The sequence below is a fragment of the Macaca nemestrina genome, chromosome 15 (assembly GCF_043159975.1).
Source record: "Macaca nemestrina isolate mMacNem1 chromosome 15, mMacNem.hap1, whole genome shotgun sequence".
Classification (NCBI taxonomy): domain Eukaryota; kingdom Metazoa; phylum Chordata; class Mammalia; order Primates; family Cercopithecidae; genus Macaca; species Macaca nemestrina.
Genome location: NC_092139.1, coordinates 102,798,894 through 102,823,170, shown reverse-complemented (window position 1 = coordinate 102,823,170; position 24,277 = coordinate 102,798,894). Strand labels below are relative to the sequence as shown.

Below are 24,277 nucleotides of genomic sequence, written 5' to 3'. Positions count from 1 at the left end.
AGCTCTGGTGGGGGGTGGCTGGAGGCCAAGGCCTGGAGGACCTGCCTGATGAGTTATCTGTTCTTTGTTTCTCTGTTTCTTCTTTCTTGAGTTTTATTGGATGAAATGAGTAATTTTTGTTACTCAATTTAATTTCCTTTATTAACTTCTTAGCTATAATTGCTTTTGTTGGAGGGGATTGTTCTAGAGATTACAATATGTATCTTTAACTCATCACTGTACCTTCAAAGGATATTATACTGTTTGACAAACAATGTAAGAACCTTAAAGCAATTCTTTTTATCCACTTCTTGCCTTTTGTGCTCTTGTTTTTATATATTTTTCCTCTCTGTATATTCTAAATCCCACAGTAGTTATTATTTGTGCCTTAAACAGTCTTTTAAAATAATTTAAAATATATAATATATAAAACAAATATAGTTAACATATAAATATTTACCTTGATGTTTATTATTCTTATGTCTCTATTCCTTTCCACGTCTGATTTCATCTGCCTTTCAGCCTGAAGAACTTGTTTTAGCATTTCTTATAGTGCAAGTCTGTTGGAGACAAATTCTCTTAGCTTTTTTCTTGTCTAAAAATGTTGTCATTTCACTTTTGTTTCTGAAGGGTATTTTCATTAGATATAGAAATCTTGATTGACTTGGTTGACAGTTGTTTTTTTTTTTTTTCTTCCAGCACTACAAAAATGCAGTTCTACTGTTTTCTGGCCACCTTGGTTTCCACTGTGACATTAGCTGTCATTCTTATGAATTGTCTACATATGATGTGACATTTTTCTCTTTTTAAGATACTCGTATTTTTACACTCTATCAAATTTTAAGCATATTGGCTTTGTCTTTTCAGCAGTTTGACCATAATGTGCTCCACTGAGGATTTGTTTATATTTATTCTGATTAGAATTCACTGTTCTTCTTGGATCTGTGGGCCTATAATAAACTTTTGAATTTCATATGGAGATAAAGTTTAAAACAAAAATAAAAAAATTAAACTTTGATCAACTCACCAATCATCACATAAAGTTTCCACTCTTCTCAATATATTGAAAAAAATGCATTATGATTTAAAACTTTTCCCACTATGGCAGAGATACAAATCTTCTGGAATTAAGAAAGAGAGAATAGTCAGTGAAGACTGGGGTTTGGATGTCTAGTCCCTAGAAAGACCTCTACCTCTACTTTCTTTCTAGGAAAGAATAAAAGGGAAATAATGGTGGCGATAGAATTTCCCAATTAGTTTTTGTGCCTCATAGTAGAGGAAACATGTGCCCCTTTTCCTGCATAAGACTTTGGAACATGGCAAGATCCATGATTCTCTCTGCCCTGTTTTGGTCAGAAGAATTGAATAGAATTGATTTCAGGTGTCCAGACAGAGATTATTGGGTGAGCCTCATAAAATTCCTGGAAAGCGGAGCAATGACTGTTTTTTTGGGAACCCAATTGTAGCCCTGATGTCAAGAAAAGCCTTAGTCATCCTCAGAGAGCTTGATGAAGGACCTGAATGGAAGTTAGCTGTGAGAAAGCTTGGAGGCTTTGCTGTTGGGACAAAGACACACAGTAGTACAGACTCTTTGAAGATGTCAAGTGGCCAGAAGGTAATGACTGAGGATCAGATTCTGCTCTCTGTACTCTGTACTTTGACATTACTAAATTTTTGAGAATTTAGATAATCCTTAGCAGGAAAGTAGATCAGAAACTGAGTGATGTTCAGTTTTTGCCACCAAGCAAAATGAAGTTTAAGAAAGTAGTTAAATTCAGTGATGGTGGGCCGGGCGCAGTGGCTCATGCCTATAATCCCGGCACTTTAGGAGGCCAAGGAAGGTGGATCACCTGAGGTCAGGAGTTCAAGACCAGCCTGGCAAACATGATGAAACACTGTCTCTACTAAAAATACAAAACCAATTAGCTGGGTGTGGCTGCATGTGCCTGTAATCCCAGCTACTCAGGAGGCTGAGGTGGGAGAATCGTCTGAGCCTGGAAGGCGGAGGTTGCAGTGAGCCACGATCGTGCCACTGCACTCAAGCCTGGGTGACAGAGCGGGACTCTATCTCAAAAAAATAAAATAAGCCTGGGTGTGGTGGCCCATACCTGTAATCCTGCACTTTGGGAGGCTGAGGCGGGCAGACCACAAGGTCAGGAGTTTGAGATCAGCCTGGCCAATATGGTGAAACCCCATCTCTACTAAAAATACAAAAATTAGCTGGGTGTGGTGGCACACACCTGTAATCCCAGCTACTCGGGAGGCTGAGGCAGGAGAATCACTTGAACCTGAGAGGTGGAGGTTGCAGTGAGCCAAGATTGCGCCATCACACTCCAGCCTGGGCAACAGAGTGAGACTCTATCTCAATAAATAAATGAGGCTGAGGCAGGAGAATCACTTGAACCTGAGAGGTGGAGGTTGCAGTGAGCCAAGATTGCGCCACCACACTCCAGCCTGGGCAACAGAGTGAGACTCTATCTCAATAAATAAATAAATAAATAAATAAATAAATAAAATAAAAATAAATAAATAAGTAAATAAAGTGATGGCAAAATAAAAGTTTTGTTTATTATATCCCTGAGTTTTTGGGTTGTGATTTCATCTGTAATGATGACTATTATTGCTGATATTATTATTATTAAAAAAATCTTATTATACTTTAAGTTTTGGGATACATGTACAGAGCGTGCAGTTTTGTTACCTAGGTATACATGTGCCATGGTGGTCTTCTGCACCCATCAACCTGTCATCTACATTAGGTATTTTTCCTAATGCTATCCCTCCCCTAGCACCCTACCCCACAACAGGCCCCGGTATGTGATGTTCCCCTCCTTGTGTCCATGTGTTCTCGTTGTTCAGATCCCACTTATGAGTGAGAACATGCGGAGTTTGGTTTTCTGTTCTTGTGATAGTTTGCTGAGAATGATGGTTTCCAGCTTCAACTATGTCCCTGCAAAGGACATGAACTCATCCTTTTTTGTAGCTGCATAGTATTCCATGGTGTATATGTGCTACATTTTCTTTATCCGATCTGGCATTGATGGGCATTTGGGATGGTTCCAAGTCTTTGCTATTGTGAATAGTGCCGCAGTAAACATATGTGTGCATGTGTCTTTACAGTAGAATGACTTATAATCCTTTGGGTATATACCCAGTCATGGGATGGCTGGGTCAAATGGTATTTCTAGTCCTAGATCCTTGAGGAATGGCCACACTGTCTTCCACAATGATTGAACTATTTTACACTCCCACCAACAGTGTAAAAGTGTTTCTATTTCTCCACATCCTCTCCAGCATCTGTTGTTTCCTGACTTTTTAATGATTGGCATTCTAACTGGCATGAGACGGTATCTTATTGTCGTTTTGATTTGCATTTCTCTGATGACCAGTGATGATGGGCATTTTTTCATGTGTCTGTTGGCTGCATAAATGTCTTCTTTTGAGAAGTGTCTGTTCATATCCTTTGCCCACTTTTTGATGTTTTTCATTTTTCTGGTAAATTTGTTTAAGTTCTTTGTAGATTCTGGATATTAGCCCATTGTCAGATGAGTAGATTGCAAAAATGTTCTCCCATTCTGTAGGTTGCCTGTTCACTCTGATGGTAGTTTCTTTTGCTGTGCAGAAACTCTTTAATTAGATCCCATTTGTCAATTTTGGCTTTTGTTGCCATGGCTTTTGGTGTTTTAGACATGAAGTCTTTGCCCATCCATGCCTATGTCCTGAATGGTATTGCCTAGGTTTTCTTCTAGGGTTTTTATGTATTATTATTATTAGGATATTATGCCCTTTACCTTGTACTTTCTAGTCCTCCTTGTCTGTCCAATTTTTTAAGCAAGCCTCATAAGTCTCTTTATCTGTTGTATTATATTTTATTGTTCCTGTGATTTATTAGATGTTTCATAATGGTGGAAACACATGGTTGACATTTTTGACCTATTGGGCCAAAAAAAGTTGCACTGGTTTGTGTCTTCGGATGCCTCATTCATGTTCTATTTCAGTGCTTGGTTGATGTTTTTAGGCCACTACTTGTGATTTAGGGAGGAGCCGGTTGGGAAAATTCAATGGGGAAGGGGAAGCTCATTGGGGAATATTCTAGGTCTTTAGTGTTGCCCCTTACTACCAGGAACACTTTTTTAAAATTATACTTTAAGCTCTGGGATACACGTGCAGAACGTACAAGTTTGTTACATAGTTATACATGTGCCATGGTGGTTTTCTGCACCCATGAACCCGTCATCTACATTAGATATTTGTCCTAATGCTATCCCTCCCCTACCCCTCCACCCCTTGACAGGCCCCATTGTGTGATGTTCCCCTTCCTGCGTCCACGTGTTCTCATTGTTCAACTCCCACTTATGAGTGAGAACATGCAGTGTTTGGTTTTCTGTTCCTGTGTTAGTTTGCTGAGAATGGTGGTTTCCAGCTTCATCCATGTCTCTGCAAAAGACATGAACTCGTCCTTTTTTTATGGCTGCATAGTATTCTGTGGTATATATGTGCCACATTTTATTTATCCAGTCTATCATTGATGAGGATTTGGGTTGGTTCCAAGTCTTTGCTATTGTGAATAGTGCCACAATAAACATACATGTGCATGTGTAGTAGAATGATATATAATCCTTTGGGTATATACCCAGTAATGGAATTACTGGGTCAAATGGTATTTCTGGTTTTAGATCCAGTAACACTTTTAAACTCTCCTTCTTAATCAAACTTCAGCACAGTCTGTATTCTTTTTCAGCGAGTAGGTTACTTCCACAGTATACCTAGAGGAAATGCATGTGCAGAAATAGCAGGAGATAAGGCCAGAGCAGTCATTTGGAACTGGATCATGGAAGACCTCAATGCCAAGCTGATGTGTTTGGACAAGATCCTGCAGGCATGTGGGGTGAGGAGGCACTGAGAGTTTTAAGCCTAGAAGAGGCTTGATAAAAATGGTGTTTGAAGAAGACTAGTTTTGTTTTTCTGGTATTGAGACAACCAGGAAGCTTAAAAAAAACCCCAAACACACAAAGAACTACGACAACAAAATGTAGAGTATTTTTTTGCTTTTCTTTTCAGAAAAAAAGAGATGAATTAGCTTATATAAAGTGATGTGGGTCAGATGGTCATAGAGGGGATAACAGTAATAAAAATCCAACTCTCAGAGCATGATGTAAAGTATGTCCGATCTTTACAACCTTCTATGTCCTTGTATCTGCAGGGCTTCCAGTGGTGGTGTTGAGACGCTGCAAGACTCTTACCTTCCAAATCCAGTCAGTGTATTCTTATAGATTTCCCAGCTATCTTGCTTCCTCCCTTAGAAAGTCTTCTAAGACCCTTTTAGCTCCCCCAGCTCCCATTGTAATATTTATCTGTTCCACTTTTAGGGCTCATATCACTTTCTTACCTTGACTTTGAGTTAATGGACTTGACTTCTCTGTCCTACCAGACTATGAGCTTTCTTTTTTTGTTTGTTTGTTTTTGTTTTGTTTTGTTTTTTTGAGACAGAGTCTCGCTCTGTCGCCCTGGCTGGAGTGCAGTGGCGCGATCTCTGCTCACTGCAAGCTCCACCTCCCGGGTTCACGCCATTCTCCTGCCTCAGCCTCCCGAGTAGCTGGGACTACAGGCGCCCGCCACCACACCCGGCTAATTTTTTATAGTTTTAGTAGAGACGGGGTTTCACCGTGATAGCCAGGATGGTCTCGATCTCCTGACCTTGTGATCCACCCGCCTCAGCCTCCCAAAGTGCTGGGATTACAGGCGTGAGCCACCACGCCTGGCCGACTATGAGCTTTTTGAGGGCTGGGAAACACTTCATCTTCTGATACATCGTGAATACTCAAAATATGTTGGTTAAGTGATTTAATTCATGTGAACCACTGGGACTTATAAATCTTCAGAGGGGGAAAAAAAGATTAGTGCCTGTTCATGGTAACTTTAGTAGGAAGTGTACTTCGTTGTATGGGTCCTTTGAAGAGAGGTAATTCAGGTAGGTTAAGGAGTGGGGAATTTTTAATTGTAGTGGCAATCTGGGATCCACAGGGAGAAAATAATTCATCCAGCATCATTTATAAAAGAAACATTGGAAGTTTGACAAGGAATTAGAAAATAATGTGTAAAATGTCCATCTCTTGCATTCCAAGTTAGAAGTGGGGACAATATGTTCTGATGGGAGGGAAAAATTGGGATTTGGGATCAGACATTCCTGAGCTTGCATCCTGTTCCTACACATTTTTGGCTGTGTGACTTTACACAAGTCACTCAGTTTGAGTTTCAATGGCACAGGCTTTGAATCTAGACTACTTGAATTTGAATTCTGTCTTTTCAAAATACATAATGGTGTGACTTTGGGCAAATTACTTGTGCCTCGATATTTTTATTTTGTGAAATAGGGGTAATAATAGTACCTGGATTTAGGGTTATTGAGAGGATTAAACATATTATTACTTGTGACAGGGCCTTGAAAAGTTTCTGAAACACAGTAAGTATGTAGGTTATTATTATAATGATTAATAATGTTATTTTGCCTTGTGGGGTTATGATACAGATTTTATATGCAGTCCTGAACCCCATAATGACATTTTGGTTGATGACAGACTGCATATATGACAGTGGTCCCATAAGATTGTAATATTGTATTTTTACTATACCTTTTCTATGTTTAGATATATTTAGATACACAAACACCATTATGTTACAGTTGCCTCCAGTATTCAGTACATAATACAGTTTGGATCTATGTCCCCACCCAAATCTCATATTCAATTGTAATCCCTAGTATTGGCGGTGGGGCCTGGTGGGAGGTTATTGGATTGTGAGGGTGGATCCTTTATGAATGGTTTAGCATCATCTCTTGTTGCTGTTCTTGTAATTGAGTTCTCGTGAGATCTGGTTAAAAGTGGGTGTCACCTCCCCCAACCCTTTCTCCTGCTCCCACCATGTGAGACATGTCTGTTCCCGCTTTGCCTTCCGCCATGACTGTATGTTCCCTGAGGCCTACCCAGAAGCAGAGGCTGCCATGCTTCCCGTACAGCTTGCGGACCATGAGCCAATTCAACCTCTTTCTTTGTAAATTAGGTAGTCTCAGTTATTTCTTTATACCAATGCGAGATTGGACTAGTAAAGTACAGTAACATGCTGTACAGGTTTGTAGCTAGGAGCAATAGGCCATACCATATAGCCTAGGTGTGTAGTAGGCTATAACATCTAGGTTTGTGTAAGTGCAGTCTATGATGTTTGCACAAGGAAATCGCCTAGTGATACATTTCTCAGAACATATCCCAGTCATTAAGCAATGTGTGACTGTATATATAAATGTATATAGTGTTATTTTCTATATGTATTATTATCTAATGATTTTAGTTCAATTATTGATACTTACAGTTATGCCATGGAATAGAGGCTCATTAGTAAATATTAAGGAATATACTGTCCCATCTTGATTATTTTGGGAGCACAAGCATGATGGTGAATAAAGAGAAATAGTCAAAGGAGGAAGGTTGATGAGGCAGAAGAGAGGTAAGTTAAAGAGAGAACAAGAATGAAAGACACGTAGGGAGAGAGCAGAAGAGGAGAGGAAGAGATAGAGAGACAGATACATTTGAACTCTGATGAGAGATAAGTCAGGAACCATGTTCTTTCAGACTCACTAAAGACAGGGATTTCAGTACCATCATTCCCTATTTTGAAATATCTACAGACAAAATAACCGTGGCTCTTGCTCACTGCTGCAAGGTTGACCTCAGCAGAGTCCTGCACCGGGCCGGGGAATGGTCCTCCCAGAGCTGGCCCCAGAGTCGGCGGTGCCCTGGGTGGGTGGGGAGATGCCGTGCTTGCCTGTAACTCTCGCTCCATCTGGGCTCCCCTGCCAGCTGTGTGTTGTTGATGGCAGCTCCCTATAAGGAAGACAGGGAATCAACTGCCATTTGGAATCACCGGGAACTTCCCCGAATGTGCTATACCACTCTGCCAGCCATTCTACCATTGTGCAGTGCGGGACACTTAGATGTGCCCGTGTGGATGCCCCAACCCTGAGACTCCACAGAGGAGGTTGGCCTCATCTTCCTAGTATTCCTGAGATGTTCAGTGCCCTGCAATTTCCCTTTTCAATCAAGTCTGCGCCTGGTATTGGCAGACATCCCTGCCCAGCCTCACTTCTCTAATTTCTGGGAGACATGGCAGTGGAGGGGCTTGTTGCAGAGAGGAGAGGAAACAGAGAATGGAGACTCAGGCACAATTAAATTTGCCATTGAGACATTTCACCAACATTTGGCAAAAGGTCCCCGACTCTGTGTGGCTGTGCAGGCAGCCCAGTGCCTAGGCTGCCAGCTTCTTGAAGCTCCACGGTGGCTGCCAAGGGCCTGGCCACGTTCTCCTGTCTGTCAGTGCATGTCCAGGAGGCTGCTTGCTGGCATGCTAAAAATGGAGGCCAGCTCTTGAAAAGCCAGGAGGGGGCAGTGAGAAAAAGTGGGCCTGGGAGGCACAGAGGAATCAGGCCAGGCAGCCACAGGTCTGTGGGTCTGGGCCAAGGAGACAGGTGGCAAGCAGCTGAGCCACCTGGGATCAGGCGGGTGGGATAGTGTAATTTTCACATATACTGAGCATCTTATGTGTGTGAGGCTGGTGTCTCTGTCCATTTATTCTGTTTCCTTCCTGGTAACAGATTGGATGGGCTATCCCTGCTCCTATCTAAGGCCACCTTCTCCACCTGTGCTTCTCAAGGACATTGCTGTAGCCACTCTCTTCTCTCTCTCCTGTTTCATCAGGTTTCCTTCTAAGCTCTGGATCCTTCCCATGAACACACAATGCAAACAGGCTGTAATATCTTCCAACTCCAACCAAACTCTTCCTTGACCCCACGTCCCTTCCCATTGCTCCCACTTTTCTTTACTCCCTTTTACAGCTAAACTCTTTGAAAGAGTTTACTATGCTCACTGTCACCAATTCCGTGTCTCCCATTTGCTCTTGAATCCACCCTAATCAGGCATTTTTCTACTCTCCCACAAACATTACTCCCAGACAGTCACATCTGGTGGATATTTGTGTTATTGTCTTAACTGACCTCTCGACAGCTTTCTGTCATTCTAGAAGCACTCCCTTCTTTTGGCTTCAGGAAACCATATTTTCCTGGTTTTCTTCCCATTACTCATTTCCACTCACTCTCCTTGTCTGGCTCTTCCTCTTCTCCAGTTTCCAAAGGCTGCCCTACCCCTGGACTTCTTCACATTGACTCCTTTCCAGTTTATATCCTCTGCCTGGAAAAATTTGAACTACAGATGTATTTACACAGCTATCTATCTGACAGATGTCTATTTCTACTCATGCAACGGTGTGCCTTCTTTGTGCCACGCACTGTGTGGCTGCTGGAGATCTACTGTGATCCCTGCCCTTAGGGGGTTTCTAGTCAGTGCTCTTTGCTTTCTCTGTGTGCTAACTTATAACCTGATGATTAATTTTCTGCTTTGGTGTCTATATCCTCTTATTTGCTGGCTGATAGGAGTTCCTAGAAACAACAGTCAGATGTTTAAATCAAGATCTGCTTTCCAGAGTCAACAGCTGGATCTGTGGGGTGGGGTGTAATCCAGGGCAGCCAGGAATGGGAGGGGACAAATGGCAAATGTGAACTTAGACCTTCAGACACCCAAAAGGTTAAAATCAGGAAATTCAATGGGGTCATCAAATCCAGAAATGGAGAGATGGGACACTCATACACTGTGTTCAGTTGTGTAGGTTGTACACTGTACAAGGGCACTCCTACCACGGGGGGCAAGTGGTGACTGAAATCAGCCTGCGTTCTTCCCGTGATGAGTGCTTGCTCATGGCTGTGTCTGCCTGGAGAAGGGCGCCTTTTTTTTCCTGATTCACACAAAGCCACATAGACTGGCTGGTATCCTGACTATGAATAACCCTTGCTTCCTTTCACCATTCAGCTAGAATGCTAGTTCCTGGATGCTGTGGTTTGGATGTGGTTTGTCCAGACCAAAACTCATGTTCAAATTTAATTGCCAATGTTACAGTACTGAGAGGTGGTGGGGACTTTAAGAGGCCTTTGGGTCATGTGGGCTCTGCTCTCATGAATGAATTAATGCAGTTCTCTTAAGACTGGGTTTATTCTCAAGGGTCTGGAATAGTTACCTTTGAGAATGGCTGCCTCTTGTGTTTGCCCTTTGACACTCTGGCTTTCCCTTCAACTTCTCTGCAATATTGTGATGCAGCACGAGACCCTCAGCAGAAGCTAAGCAGATGCCAGCACTATGCTCCTTGGACTTCCCAGCCTCCAGAATCATGAGCTAAATAAACCTCTTTTCAAGTAAATCACCCAGTTTCAGGTATTCTGTTACAGCAACAGCAAACAGACTAAGACACTTGGAGAGACCTCCCTAATATCCTCTCTGGAGTAGGTCTTCCCTGCTGTTTCAGTTCTCACTTCCCTCTTTGGCTTTCTTAGCTCTTCTCAAATTTGTAATTACTCATTTGTGTGCTTCTTTGTTTACTACAGTCCCCACTAGATTGTAAGCCCATGAGGGCAGGGGCTGTCTCTGGTTCACTGTGCATATTTAGCATCTGGCATATTGTGGGAATCTATTCATAGCTGTTGGATTAGTGATAGGGCAGAATCAGAACAGAGGATGGGGATAAAGAGACGATGAAAATAAAGTGGAAGGGACAGGTGGCTGCGTGTGGATAGGTCACACCCATGTTTGGGTTTCCTCATTGGCTGTGCTGTGTGTGTTCTGGTTCTCAAGAGCTCACCAGAATATACCTGGGCTCCTGCCTATGCCCTAGGTTCCTGCTCAGCTTGCCTTTGCCCCTTCTGAGTCCTTGTATTAATCACCTACTAGATACCAGGCCCTGCACTGGTGTCTTGGGCTCAGTCTCACCCTCAAGGACATCACAGACTCACAGAGGAAACAAGGCTTGTGGAACAAAGAGAAACAGGGGAAAATTCAATGGGATGAGTGCAGAGAAAGGGCAGGGGAATAATGTCATATTGGAGAATCAGGCAGGTTTCAGAGAGGAGGGGGCATTCTGGTTGGGCCTTGAAGGAGGAATATGATTTCACTGGATGAAGAAGTGGAAGGAATTCTGGCCTGAGGTAACAGCAGCTGGATGGATGAAAAGCAAGCTGTGTGTGTTTGTGTGTGTGTTTGCGTGTGTGTGTTTGCATGTATATGTGTTTGCATATGTTTGTTTGCATGTGTGTGTCTGTGTTTCTGTGTGTGTGTGTGTTAGTGTTTGTGTGTGTGTGTTTGCGCGTGCGTGTGTGTGTTTGTGTGTTTTTCCGTGTGTGTTTGTGTGTGTTTTGGTGTGTGTGTTTGTGTGTTTGTGGCTGTAGCATCAGGTGTGCATCTCAGGTACTGTGCTAAACAATTTGGTGCTCTTGACCACTCTGCAATTTTTTTTTTCTCATTTTACTTTTTCCAAAAACGTTTCCCATTTTCCATTTTACAGATGAAGAGACTGAGATTCAGAGGGGCCATCCAGTGTGGCCAAGGTCACACATTGAGAAAGCAGTGAGGGTTGTGGAGGGTCAGGAAAGGGTGTGATGTGAGAAGGGGATTTCTCTGGAGGCTGCATGCGGAATCTGGCTCAGGGTGGGTAGAGAGACCCATGGATAGCTGCTGTACAGCATGGTGAGGGATGAGAGGAGGCTTTGGGAGTAGAAGGCTCCCAGCTCCTGTCCTGTCTTTGAACACGTGCAGCCCACTCATCCTAGAGAGGAACGAGGAGGCAGCTCTCAGGGAGAAAGGCCGTGAACTCCAGGTGACCATGCGTAATGTTCCCGAGAAGCATCCCCTCTCCTCACCCTGATCCCATACTAAGTTCGGGACATCCTTTTCTCAAAGGAGACTAATTGATAATCCAGGGTGATACAATGTTATCACTGTCATTCCATTGAAATGCAACAGCAATGCCCTATAAATGTTCTATAAATCACCCAGAGCTTAAAGAGGAGAGTGAAATGAGCATTGCATTATAAACCACAAAGCCCATTAATCACATGGCTACAAACCATAAATATGACAAGTACATCCATCAATCCTGCACCTTACTTTCTGGTCTGCAAATGCACGCATTAGCAACTTAATGGATTTAGAAGGCATTTTCTCCTATAGACTCGGAAACAGAGAGTATTTTATTATTAGCCTCCTGGGCTTAAAAGGAAGGAAAAAGAAGTCACCTTTCACCACAATACTCAGGGGCATTACAGGGGGGAGTCCAGGCGGTGGCTACAGCCACTGACTCTGCCTGAATTCTGGAGACATCAGAGACCTGGGAGCCTGGTCTTGGGCAGTAACAAGACTTTTTGGGGGCCATGACGTGCCCTGCTTCCTGGCCTCCACCTGCTCCTGGCTCCCACAGCTGCAGCTCCTTGACCTGAAGGTTCAGGCCTGCCCGGGGCTTCTGGGCCAATCTTTCCCTCAGATTAGAGGGATTGATGTAGCATGAGTTTATAAGAACAAAACTGCGTTTTCATTTCGTTTCTGCTACTAGAGTTACTCTGATTTTGTGTCTTAATGATAAGCTTCTTTCTTCTTCCTCAGACTGCATTTCTACCTGGCTCTGAGAAACCAACAGACACAGTCCTTGCCCTTTGGGGTTCACCATTGAAGGGGAGGTACACACCCCATGTGTGGAAATGCAGAGACAGAGCGGTCCAGAGATGGCAAGAGACGTGGTTCTCCTCCAGGTCATGGGAGTCCTTCCTTGTCACTCCCACTCTGACCTCAGGGCTGGGGCCTTGATGGATTTACAGATTTCAGCCCTTGGCTGGGCCATCCTGGCTGCAGACCTTGCTGAGGATGGTATGATGGATTCAGCTCACAGGTGTGGGAGCAGATGCCCTCTTTCCATTGCCTGATGAAGAGAGACGGTGTCTCAGATGAATAGGACAAAAGTTTTGGAGTCAAACAGGTCTAAACTTGGATGCCAGCTGTGTGAACCTGGGCATGTCACCTGTGACTCTGAAGCTCGGTTTCCTTCCCCATGCATGCGACTAGTCTGTCTCTCAGAGTTTGTACTACTGGTAACTGACATGTATTAAGTCCTTCACAGTAGTTACCCAGTGCTGTGCTAAGTACATTACCAGATAAAGCTCATTCTATTCTCGAAACTGCTGTGAGCGGCTCATGGGAGCCTGGATGCGGCTGGGGCAGGGGCTGTAGTTGAGAAGCCCTAAACCTCCAGGACAGTGGTTCTCAGTTGGGGTGATTCTGCTGCCGATGGGGCATTTGGCAGTGTCTGAAGTAGTTTTTAGTTGTTTCAGTTGGGTTACCTAGTGTGTAGCGGCCAGGAATGCTGCAAACATCCTACAATGTACAGGACATCCCTCCTAGGCTGATGAAGAATTATTTGACCTAAAATGTCAGTAGAACTGCATTTAATGGTGCTCTAGGAGAAGCAGGCTGGCAGTAAAGCCAGGGGATCATAATTTCCATCTCAGCTGCGGTGCAGAATGCTAGTCTAACTGGGTTATGGGACCCAGACCCTTTCTGCAATAGGAAGTGTCTCTCTGAAAGCAGGCTGGTGATGCCTTGGTTCCATCCTCTGGGCTGGGTTTCCTGTCCTGCCATTCCATCCCTTTCCCACTGCCCCACTCCCGCCCACTCCATCCCTCTCCAAACATTGGCTGAGCACCTGCTTCATCCAGAAGGGTAAGACCCAGCCCCCAGCCAGGAGCAGACAGCACGCAGCCCAGGGAGGGAGAATGGCACAGAATCAGAGGTAATAAGGTAAAGAAGTCTTAACAGCCAGCATGGGGGCTCCCCTAAGGGAGGGAGGGTCTTCATTTGGGAAAGTGCCTTGGTAGGGCTCAAGCTTCAGTACTGAGATCACAGTGTTGAGCTCCCACATCCCAAAGTGGAGGTTCTGCCGGGGCTCTCGTGCTGGGCTTCACATTATAGTCATCTTATGAGATGGGCCCTGCCTCTCACCAATTAAATCAATTTCAGGGACAGCTGCTGTTTGAAAGCTCCCCGGGGAATAGAATGGGCGGTCAGCTGAGAAGCACGTGGCTTCACCTGGCCGGTCTCTGAGAAAGACGCCAGGTGTGCACCACATCCCACAGGTAAGTGTCATTTAGTAGGTTCAGGAGTCTGGTCTGCTTAATCTCTGCTTCAGGTGGCTTTGATATTTTGCAGGTGCAGGATTTCAGAGGCGTAGCCACCTGGATGAGATACTGATTTTCCTGCTGAATAGGAGTTGAGATAGAATGGAGGATGGAGAGAGAGGAACCAGAAACAGGGAAGCAAGCTGGAACCAGATGAGGACAAGGGCCAGGGGTTTTCCCGTGGGAGGGGGCCTTGCTGCAGTGGGAACCCCTCTGATCCCCTGCCAATCTTCACAATGTGTTTCTCTGAGCAGCATTTTATGTAAGTGTGTATAAACTGAAGAGGGGGCAAAAATCTCACGTTCTGGTCAGTGGCAGGCAGAGCAAGGCACCTACAAAGAAGCAGGGAGCCCACAGGCATTGGGGATCAGAGAGCATCAGCTCGGGAACAACAGACGTCTTGGACGAGGTGAGGGTCTTTGTTTTGAGATGGAGTTTCGCTCTTGTTGCCCAGGCTGGAGTGCAGTGGCACGCTCTCGGCTCACTGCAACCATCTGCCTCCCAGGTTCAAGCAATTCTCCTGCCTCAGCCTCCTGAGTAGCTGGAATTACAGGCACCCACCACCACCATGCCTGGCTAATTTTTTGTATTTTTAGTAGAGATGGGGTTTCACCGTGTTAGCCAGACTGGTCTTGAACTCCTGACCTCAGGTGATCCACCCACTTCAGCCTCCCAAAGTGCGAGGATTACAGATGTGAGCCACCGCGCCTGGCCAGTTGCTTAGCTTTCTCTTGCTATAAATTTGCCCAGATGCAAAGAATTAAGACAATAAACACCAATTTCTTGTTTATGTGCGGACCTCTGTGGAGGCTCCTATTAGGCAGGTCTCTTCCCAGTGCTGACTCAGGGCTTTGGTTCCTTCCATCTGGAGCTCATACATAGCATCTGAGGAGGAGGGGGAAGAAGAAGAGCCTGGAGGAGCCCGTTTTGCCCTTGACTGCCCTGACCTGGAAGTGATCCCTCACTTTTGCTCAGATTCCATCAGTGAGAACGAGGCACAGGGTCCCACCGAGACACCAATGGGCTGTGAGCTGAAGAAGAGGCGAGTTTGTTAGCATGTGACCAGCCTCTGATGCAGACCCCCATTGTCCTCAGGTGAGCCATTCAGTAGGAGAAGTGTGCGGAGGCACAGTGGGGGCACATGGGGGAGAAGAGTTTGCTTAGTCCGGGCAAGTTTTGGAAGGCTTCCTGGAGGAGGTGCTGCTGAACGTGGTCTGCAGAAAAAGCCAGAGGTAAGGGCCAAGAGGGCCAAGGAATGTGATTTCAGTCTGCGTCTTCATGCCTTTGCAGATGCATTAGTGTACGTTGCTGCTGTAACAAATCACCACAAGGTTAGTGGCTTGAAACAATACAAATGGTCTTACTTTTCTATAAGTTAGAAGTCTGGAGCATGTCTCACTGAGCTGAAAATCAAAGCGTTGGTGGGGCTGTTTTCCTTCTTGGAGGCTCTAGGGAAGAATCTGTTTCCTTATCATCACCAGCTCCAGGGGGCTGCCATGTGTCTCAGCCCTCCCTCTGTCTACAACGCCAGCAATATCTCAGCTCTCTGGCATTCTCATGTAGCCACATCTCCCGCTGACCACAGCCAGGGGAGTCTCTGATTTTAAGGACCCACGTGATTAGATTGGGCCCACTTGGGTAATCCAGGCTAATTGCCTTAACCTTAATCACATCAGAGAAGCTCACTACCTTAAAGTGGCATATTCACAGGTTCTGGGGATTAAGACAGGAATGTTTTTGATGGGTTGGCAGGGGGCATTCTACCTACCACACACACGCAACTCCTTCTACCTGAAATTTCCTGTCTTCTCTTTATCTATCTGGCTAACCTCTATGCGTCTTTGAAGACCCATTCAAATAACTTCCCCCACTTCCCACCAAGAAACTTTCCCATCACTGGCTGGGGAGTTAGTCTCGCCATCAGCATGTTTCTTTTGTGCCATTTGTATTCTACCGTAATTACTAGTGTACTTCCCCCAACCCCCATTGCAAAGTCTTTGGGGTCAGGGTCTCTGACTTCGTTATCTTCATATCTTTAAAATCTACCATAATGTTGGACACAAATGTGCTCTGTGTTTGTGGAATAAATGGCTAATATATATATAATATGTAATATTATATATATATTTACAGTGTTCTATTCAGAGAGGGTGGAAGGCTTATATTATATAATTTAGAAGGAAATATCATCTGAGCTTAATTGTTCCTGTAGGATCTCAACTTTCATCTGAAGGCTTTTTTTGTTTTTGTTTTTTTGTTTTTTTTGATATGGAGTCTTGCTGTGTTGCTCAGGCTGGTGTGCAGTGGCATGATCTTGGCTCACTGCAACCTCTGCCTCCCAGGTTCAAGTGATTCTCCTGCCTCAGCTTCCCAAGTAGCTGGAATTACAGGTGTGTGCCACCATGCCTGGGTAGTTTTTGTATTTTTAGTAGAGACGGGGTTTTGCCATATTGGCCAAGCTGCTCTCAAATTTCCTGACCTCAAGTGATCCTCCCGCCTTGGCCTCCCAAAGTGCTGGGATTACAGATGTGAGCCACCGTCCCTGGCCTGAAGGCCTTTTATATCTGAAAATTTTATTTCTTATTTATAACTCACTGTTAGTATTTAAAAATATTTATATAAAGATATATAAAATATAACATATTTTATATTTGTTTTAAATAACTGGAATATTTTAATTATTTAAATATATTTGACCAATATTTATATTAAAATATTTTTAATAAAAATTATTTTTTATAAAGTATAAATAAAAATAATATTTTTATGATTCCAGTTAAGACTGGAAGATACTTAAGGTTTACTTTTTAAGTTTGCTGAGCCAGTAACTATTATGTATCTGTACTACATTCATAGGATGCCACTGAAAAATTATTTTCATTTTTCTTGAACTCCAGATGATAAAAGGAAAAAAATGTCACATATCATCTTACCATGCAGAAATGTGTCCTAACACACACTCTGGTGTATTTAATCTCCGATTTTTTTTTGGTTTGTATGTTACATGTAAGTATACATTCTTAATGAGACGATAATAAATGTATAGATTGCTTTTTAATTGCTCTATTAACTTTATATTTTTCCATGCAAATGAGCAAAACTCTACTGATGACAGAAACTTACACTGGGTACAAAGGCTATATTTATTGATATTTATCAATTATCTACAAACATCAAGTTAGAAGCTAGAAGCACAAGACTCACCTGACACATGGAAAAAACATAACGTTCACAGCAAATGAGTAAAGACATATTAGGAAAATGCAAGGAAAGATAACACAATGGGACTCACAATATTAACTTCATGGAAAATGGCAGGAGTCCAGGCATAGGCAAAATTCATCATGATGGTCATGGGGATTAGAGAGCTTCCCATAAGGATACACAGGCAATTCCTCAATTGTAGCTCCCTCTTCTCTCCTGATTCCTCTCATCTTCTCCATGAACATTCCCATATCATCTCCACCTCTATCCATCCCATCAGTGACCTGCCTGTTGGGTATGGCCCATTGAAAATTAGGGGCCAGTAAAAAAGAATGAGTTCATGTCCTTTGCAGGGACGTGGATGAAGGTCGGCGCCATCATTCTCAGCAAACTAACATAGGAAAAGAAAACCAAACGCTGCGTGTTCTCACCCATAAGTGGGAGTTTGAACAACGAGAACACATGGACACAGCGAGTAGAACATCACACACTGGGGACTGTTGGGGGAGTGAAGGGAAAGGGGAGGGATAGCATTAGGACAAATACCTAATGCACGCAGAGCTTAAAACCTAGACGGGCCAGGAGCGGTGGCTTACGCCTGTAATCCCAGCACTTTGGGAGGCCAAGATGGGCGGATCATGAGGTCAGGAGATCGAGACCATCCTGGCTAACACGATGAAATCCCCTCTCTACTAAAAATACAAAAACAAAATTAGCCAGGCGTGGTCATGGGTGCCCGTAGGTCCAGCTACTCGGGAGGCTGAGGTGGGAGAATGGTGTGAACCCGGGAGGTGGAGCTTTCAGTGAGCCGAGATGGCACCACTGCACTGCAGCCTGGGCAACAGAGCGAGACTCCGTCTCAAAAACAAAAACAAAAACAACACAACAAAAAAAACCCACCACCAACAAAAAAACCCTAAATGACAGGTTGAAAGGTGCAGCAAACCACCATGGCACAGGTATACCTATGTAACAAACCTGCACGTTCTGCGCGTGTATCCCAGAAGTTAAAGAAAAAAAAGAAAATTAGGGGCAAGATGGCGAGCCTGTTTCTGTTTGTTCTTTCTTGTAGGCTGGTGGTCTTTTCCTCCTCCCAAGGGTGGTCTTCCTCTCCAGTCTGAATAGGCTTCTCTGTTTCTTTGTTTTCCTGGTGGATGTTGGCCACTATGAGGTTCTTCTGCTCTGCTTTCCCCAGTCCTGATGACTGTTAGCATTTTGATGTATTTCCTTCCACCCGCCACCCCCGCTTTTTTTTTTTTTTTGAGACAGAGTCTTGCTCTGTCGCCGGGCTGGAGTGCAGTGGCACGATCTCGGCTCACTGCAACCTCCGCCTCCCAGGTTCCAGTGATTCTCCTGCCTCAGCCTCCTGAGTAGCTGGGACTACAGGTGCCTGCCACCATGCCTGGCTAATTTTTTGTATTTTTAGTGGAGACGGAGTTTCACCGTGTTAGCCAGGATGGTCTCGATCTCCCGACCTCATGATCCACCCGCCTCAGCCTCCCAAAGTGCTGGGATTAAAGGCATGAGCCACCGCGCCTGGCTTCTTCCACCTTCTCTTCTATGCCCATGCTTATATATTCCAAAAGTACACATTTTTACCTATGGATATTACGACATACTCAGTTTTCTGGCTTATGAGCCAGAAAACTCAACATTAGGAGTGAAAACATTAGTTTTCACTCAACATTAGGAGAAATTCTTCATGCCATTGAAGTGTTTTTTGAAAACGTGCCTTCTAATGCCTTCATGTATTTCTTCATGTGAACGTACCTTACTTCACTTAGCCATTTCCTTGTTTGACAACCTGGTTGCTTCAATATTTCTCTACTGTAATTAATCTTGCGATGACTATTCCTATATAGGTACTGTGTTCATATCTTTAATTATTTTCTTGGGTTAAATTTCTAGGGATAGAATTACAGGGTCAAAGGATATGAACTTTTTATGACTGTTGTTACATATTTCAAAGCAGATTGGACACATTTACCCACTTATTAGCAAGTGAATCTGCTGTGGTCTGAATATTTGTGTCCTCCCAAAATTTATAGGTTGAAATCATAACCCTCAAGGTGATGGTATTAGGAGGTGGGGCTTCATGACCCCTAGGTCATGAGGGTGGGAATCTTGTACAAAGATTGGTGCCTCTATAAAAGAAACACGAGGGAGACCTCATGCCTTTTCCACTGTGTGAAGACACAGTAGTGAGAAGTCACCGTCTGTGGGGAAATGGGTCCTCAGCATCACTGCATCTTCTAGTACTCGATCTTGGACTTTCAGCCTCTAGAACCGTAACAAATAAATTTCTGTTATTTACAAACCACCCAGTTTATGGTATTTTGCTATAGCAGCCCAAGGAAACTAAGACAATATTATCTCAGCTTTTGACATGTTCTAATAATGAACATTCCTTAATAGAAAACAACTCTGTTTATGTTATGGGTAAAATTTTGTGTCTAATTGTCATTTTAATGTACATGTCTTTGTTAGTGAGGGTTTGCAGTATTTTGTTTATTAACAGAAAAGTGACTTATTTTTTCCTTTATGAACTGTCTACGTTCTTCACTCATTTATCTACTGGGGTTAATGGTTTTTTCTTCTTATCTATTTGTATGATATATTTGCATATAGTGGTATTAATCCTGGTTCTGTAATACTTGTGGCAAACCTGTTCTCTTTATTCAAAGCTTCTTTTCAAATAGGGGCAGGGAGCTAGTGTCATTCAGGTTAACCCCCAACCCTGCCAGTTTCCTTTGAGAAAGGCACTGGCCCACATCCTTCTCCATAGAGTTAGCCCCCGACCTGCAACCCCTGGCTCGCTGAATCCTTCATTTTGTCTTCAAAAGGAGTTGAATTTTAAGCATCTTTGTTGATCCTCTGGGAGCAAAACCACTTTGCCAGCTTGAGATCATTCATTTCCCCATTTCTTTCCTGTCTTCCATTCCTCACAGATAATCCCTGGCAATTATTAAGCATTTTTGTGTTGCCTTAGACTTTTGAGTACTTAATGATCCTTTAGTAGTTCAGCAGAGAAAGGAGAATCTTTCCTTTCCTTCTCCCACCCCCTTTGAAAATTCTGAGCTGTAGGAATCTTTCTAATGGACTGACAGCTCTTGGAAACAGATCCTGGACATTGTCCATCACCCGCTCCAGATCTGGTAATTTCAATGTGGGGGAAAAAAGGCCAGAGTCACGTAAGATCTCACAGATGGTTGGTGATGCAGCCACGCTTCACTAAGTGAGGACTGAGGAAATAGAGAGTTCTACCCTGAAGAAGGCAGTAGACTAAGGAGATGTCACACATGGAAACAGCCCAGTAGAAGCATGTTCTTAGCAGGATGGCATGTTGTGGTTACAGCTCCACCAGAGCAGAAACGGAGACAGCACTGTCCTCCCTGGACCTGAGAGAGTCAGGAGATGAGCACAACGTGGGCACAGAATGGGACTGGAGATGGCCCAGGACGAGGGCTATGGGCAGTTGGGGGCAGAGGGGGCTGTAGAAACTTTATGATGCTCTTGTTTCAGGAAAGGCAGGGCCTAAACAACCCCACTCAGTCCTCCATCCATGGAGGCTTAGGAGAGAGAGTGGCCTGCTCTTTACCCCTGTGGGAGTGGAAGGTGTAGGGGGAGGAAAGGGCTCCGGGAGTCTTTGGAGCCCAGCTTCCCGAGGGTGCTGTACGTTGCATCTTAACCATGCAGCTCTCTGGCAACGCAGGCGGAGGAGCAGCAACTGTGCTTTACCTGCCCTGGCCGCAGGGTCAGGCCTGCTTACCCACCTTTCCACCCAGCCCACCCTTGCCCCACAGGACCCCGATCCAAGGCCCTCCTGCAGGCCCCTGCACAGCAAAGATCTCTCTCTGCAGCACTTCCCCTGGAAGCTCCCCTTAACTCTCCCACTAACAGCTCCTTATCCAAAGGTGTAAGTTCTCTTTCTAGTTCTCCCTCCTCTCCCCTTGCTACTGCCTTGGGAGGCCCTAGTTCTCCCTCCTCTCCCCTTGCTACTGCCTTGGGAGGCCCTAGTTCTCCCTCCTCTCCCCTTGCTACTGCCTTGGGAGGCCCTAGTTCTCCCTCCTCTCCCCTTGCTACTGCCTTGGGATGCTACTGCCATGGGAATTCCCTTCTCCCTACCTTTCTCATGGGCAGGCAGTCCCAGATTTAAAAACATATTTAGGCCAGGTACGGTGGCTCATGCCTGTAATCCCAGCACTTTGGGAGGGCGAGGTGGGCGGATCACTTGAGGTCAGGAGTTTGAGACCAGCCTGGCCAACATGGTGAAACTCTATGTCTACTAAAAATACAAAAAATTAGTTGGTCATGGTGGCACGTGCCTGTAGTCCCAGCTACTCGGGAGGCTAAGGCAGGAGAATCGCTTAAACCTGGGAGGCGGAGGTTGTAGTGAGCTGAGATCGTGCCACTGCACTCCAGCCTGGGCAACAGAGTGAAACTCCATCTCAAAAACAAAAACAAAAAATTACCCTGGTGTGGTGGCACATGCCTGTAATCCCAGCTACTTGGGAGGATGAGGCATGAGAATCGCTTGAACCCAGGAGGTGGAGGTTGCAGTGAACAGAGATCGTGCTACTGCATTCCAGCCTGGGTGACAGAGTGAGACACTGTCTAAAACAACAACAGCAGCAACAACATATTTAATATTTTCTCATATTCTTATCTTACTATTCTCTGCTAATGTCTCTATTGCTGATTCTTCATTCATTCAGAACATATTTATAAAGCACTGGGCGCGGTTTTTCACGCCTGTAATCCCAGCACTTTGGGAGGCTGAGGCAAGCGGATCACTTGAGGTCAGAAGTTCGAGACCAGCCTGGCCAACATGGTGAAACCCTGTCTCAATTAAAAATACGAAAAACAGCCAAGAGTGGTGACACGTGCCTGTAATCCCAGCTACTCAGTAGGCTGAGGCAGGAGAATCGCCTGAACCTGGGAAGCGGAGGTTGCAGTGAGCCGAGATCGTGCCATTGCACTCCAGTCTGGGCGACAGAGTGAGACTCCATCTCAAAAAAAAAAAAAAAAAAAAAAAGGCGCAAAACTTGCTGCTAGATGGGGATTAAAAAGACAAACCATGAAAGTAGAGAAGGGGGACTGCTTTGAGAAATACACAGGAAGTGAAGTCAATACTGAGGTGTGGGGAAGAATGGTGTTGGGACCTCTGCTAGCCCACCTTTGAGAAAATTAGAAATTTTGTTGCCATCTGCCAGGAAGTGGTTGTAATAAATAGAAAAATCTATGCTGTCATGAATGGCGGGCTGTCTCAAGCATGTCCTTCTCATGACAGCAAATGGAAGAGTGAGAACAAAATGAGCAGGTGCATTCTTATATGTCTGGACAAGGCCCCATCACTGAGCCCAGAGTCAAGGGTGTGGGGCAGTTACCTGGCAAAGGGTATGGATACTTGGAAGGAGGAAGAATTGTTCTGTTACAGAATCAGTTTGTCAGCCAGTCTGCTACAGAATATAGGTGTTATTTTATTTTATTTTGAGACAGAGTCTCTCCCTATCGCTCAGGCTGGAGTGCAGTGGTGCGATCTCAGCTCACTGCAACCTCCGCCTCCAGGGTGAAAGCAATTCTCCTGCTTCAGCCTCCCGAGTAGCTGGGACTACAGGTGTGCGCCACCATGCCCAGCTAATTTTTTGTATCCTCAGTAGAGACGGGGTTTCACCATATTGGCCAGGCTGATCTCGACCTCCTGACCTCGTGATCCACCCACGTTGGCCTCCCAAAGTGCTGGGATTATAGGCGTGAGCCACCGTGCCCGGCGGTGTTTTCTGTTTGTTTTTTTTTAACTCTGCAAGAGTAGAGTATTTTGGATTTGGGGTCTTATGGGCATCCCACATATCCTAATCTAGGGGTGAGTGGAAGGTCATAGAGCACATTCTCAGGAGGCTTTCCATTCTTACAGAGATGAGCTGGACAGGACCCATTTGATAAGTTTGGAAAAGCTGCCTTCTAGTGAGCCATAACACAGCCCTGGACAGGGAGACAGTCACGTGAGCTGTAGAGAACATTAAGGACCAGAACTTAAATACAGCTCTGAATTTATTAGTATTACCAACTACCCCAAAAGCTCCAGCCCCAGGGACTGAGATACACAACATCACCTCAGAATCCTTACCAGAGGCTTCCAGGAGGAGCTCAGATCCCTCTGGAGGGCATAATAGAATTGTGGTTGCAGAGAGTGGAGCTGAGTCTACATTAGGCACCCTCATCTCAGCGCGGCTTCATGCAGGATCTCCACCCCTACCTTGCAGGCGCCCTGGGTCCAAGCCTAGAGGGATGTTGATTTTCCCGTGATGGCCCAACACCCCATCCCCAGCTAGTAAGTGGCAGGGCCAGAGCTTCAACCTCTGCTCAAGCCACTGCCGGTGAAAAGTTCTGACAACTTCATACAGAGCCTGAGATATGTAAGAGCTCAGGAAATGGCGATTAATATTCTAATAATAATACTTTGTAGATAAATATGAATGAATAACTGTTGAGTATCTCCTAGGCTCCACGCACCGTATGAAGGACTTTCTTTGAGTGACTTTAGCAGCCGGGATTGTCATTCTCATAGATGGGGAAACTGAAACCAGAGAGGTTAAGTGACTTGTCTAAATTCTCCTCTGGAGGTAAATTTAATTTTAGGAGATGGTTTTGCTAACTTTGGGAAAAATAAACCATGCATTGTCATTCAGTTTGCTCATGAGACTTTTAGGAAATGCATATTTAGAGGTGAGGGATAATTGGAAATTTTATGGAAAAAATACTAGGAATAAAATAAAATACCCTTGCCTCAAGTTTTTTACCTGTTTTTTTTTTTTTCCTGGAATGTTATATCTCTGACAAGGAGTTAGAGCTTTGGGGCCTGCCGCTGACAGGAAGGCTGGTGGAGCCAGACACGGGCCAGATGGAACGTACAAAGTGTTCTTTCTATCCCTTTAATAACTCCTTGGCCAGGATGACCTGTCACTATAAGCAAGGGGGAGGGAGAAAAATGAGCCAATTCAT

At 44.5% G+C, this 24,277-nt stretch overlaps 1 long non-coding RNA gene across 2 annotated transcripts in view; it reads left to right on the top strand.

Annotated features, from left to right (window-relative positions):
* Window positions 1–24,277, top strand: part of LOC105493978 (uncharacterized) — a 96,460-nt gene that overhangs the window by 29,945 nt on the left and 42,238 nt on the right. Inside the window, exons 4-6 of one of the 2 annotated variants that reach the window (XR_011614111.1) lie at window positions 13,914–14,029; window positions 14,103–16,461; window positions 16,969–17,342. This is a non-coding gene — a long non-coding RNA (uncharacterized lncRNA). Of the gene's footprint in view, window positions 1–13,913; window positions 14,030–14,102; window positions 16,462–16,968; window positions 17,343–24,277 lie in introns of those variants that run through there. The other variant, XR_011614110.1, reaches the window with a different exon arrangement.